General features: G+C 34.8%; 1 long non-coding RNA gene across 3 annotated transcripts in view; it reads left to right on the forward strand.

Annotated features, from left to right (window-relative positions):
- The window catches only part of LOC106460128, a 7,996-nt gene extending 6,657 nt beyond the window's left edge, over positions 1-1,339 (forward strand). For 2 of the 3 annotated variants that reach the window (XR_002610691.1, XR_002610690.1), the window contains exons 2-3: positions 358-497; positions 1,152-1,333. This is a non-coding gene — a long non-coding RNA (uncharacterized LOC106460128). Of the gene's footprint in view, positions 1-357; positions 498-1,151 lie in introns of all 3 variants that reach the window. The other variant, XR_001290866.2, reaches the window with a different exon arrangement.
- Positions 1,340-1,897: the final 558 nt, after the last annotated feature.

A 1,897-nucleotide genomic window follows, 5' to 3' on the forward strand; every position in this document is an offset into this window, starting at 1 on the left:
GGAGGGACATGACATAGAGGTTCAGTAGGTGATCATGAAATATCAAACCAAACCAAGCCTTTGTAGTAGGGAGGTATCGAACATCGAACTGGTATATTTAAGTGTTTTACATTCACAAAAAAGAAACGTATCATTCTATAGATATTTGAAGAACTTGTAGCATTCCGCCAAAATTTAATAATTGTTCTGCCAAAAAATAGTCCGTGTCTGTTGATAATGACGGACATATTTTCGTATTTTTCGAGAGCCGAATATGATCAACGCCGCGTGAAGGAGGTATACGCTCTACAGAGTGCCCTCTAGTTTTCCTTATTACACTAACCTCATATCTTTTATTTTCTTTTCTTTTTTTTTTAGCTCGCTTGTAGATGAAGATGTGTAACAAAGCCATTCTTGCACTGGCGGTTTTGATAGCTTTCTGTAATATTGTGAAAACTTCATCATTAGTTCACGACATTGCCCAGCGATCCCTGAGATGTGCTGGATATGGCGCAAGGGTAAGTAAAAACACTGCCTAAGAAGCGTGTTTTTATAATTATTTATCCTCAACGTTAAATATAAATTTTGAAATTAGACTTTGCCTTTGATTCGTCTAAATCTCGATAGAGGTTCTTATAATATTTTCGTTTAACAGATAAACGAATAGCACCACTATGGAAAACACCAAGCTCTGTTTACGCATGCGTACTAAGACTAACAAAAAAAATGTAATCATGTTATTTGAATGCACGTGACTTGTGTCGAATACTATATACTGACATTTAATCAGCCTTCTGGAATTAAAATAGAACATTAAAAATGTGTAGATAAAAATAACGTATTACTTTTTGTTTTAATTATTGAATAATTAATTGTTCATAACAACATGTATCTTTTTAAGTTAAATGACCAAGAAAATATTGGTACAAATAAAATGCTGTTACAAGCAGACGTTTCGAGTGAAAGACGTAACTTACGTTTCTAATTAGGAAAATTATGTTTGATTAATAATCTCTCGTGCGAGAGATTTTACAAAACTTCACTTTTACGTTTTAATGGCTAGAAAACATACTTGCTAAGTTTTCTCTCCGTGATAACATGTATTTTAAAATCTTAAATCATATGACTTTGTAGTCTTTAATAATGAAGTTATTTGTTTGTTTTACCAACAGTGTAGCCCTTGGAGGTATCCTCGGTGTTGCTGGCCTTTAAAGTGCACCCGTTTAAGATGTTACCGTGGCTTCAGAAACGGATGATCTTATGGTGTTTGTGTGGTCGTCTCGTCATATGCTTCTTCAGTTATAGCTGTTTTATATAATTGTTATTAAAACGGGTTGAATAAAAAGATAATTGTACTGCATCTATTTCCAGTGATGGATTATATGTCTTTGCACAGAAATATAACATGGTTAAACGCTGTATAGACACACGTTTGTTCTGAAAAACATATAGCAACAACAAAGTGATTATACCAGAACGTATTAAACTTTAACACTAGGTGAAACTCGTATCATTAAGTGTTTAGTTCAACCTTAGTATTCTAACACGACTGTTATATATTTTGAAACAGACATACGTTAATCATAGAATCGTCCATATTTTTTTTTTATATCTATCAGCTTTATTGTTATTATTTTTTCACCTATAGTTTGTGGTCCGGCATGGCCAGGTGGTTAGTGCGCTCGACTCGCAATCTGAGGGTCTCTGGTTCGATTCCCTGTCTACTCAAACATGATCACCCTCTCAGCCATTGGGCGTTATAATGTGACGGTTAATCCCACTATTCGTTGGTAAAAGAGTAACCAGGCGGTGGGTGGTGATGACTAACTGCTTTCCCTCTAGTCTTTCGTTGCTAAATTAGGGACGGCTGACGTAGATAGTTTATGATTATATAGAGATCTTGACGGTTAATCCCACT

The sequence above is a fragment of the Limulus polyphemus genome, unplaced genomic scaffold (assembly GCF_000517525.1).
Source record: "Limulus polyphemus unplaced genomic scaffold, Limulus_polyphemus-2.1.2 Scaffold714, whole genome shotgun sequence".
Lineage (NCBI taxonomy): Eukaryota > Metazoa > Arthropoda > Merostomata > Xiphosura > Limulidae > Limulus > Limulus polyphemus.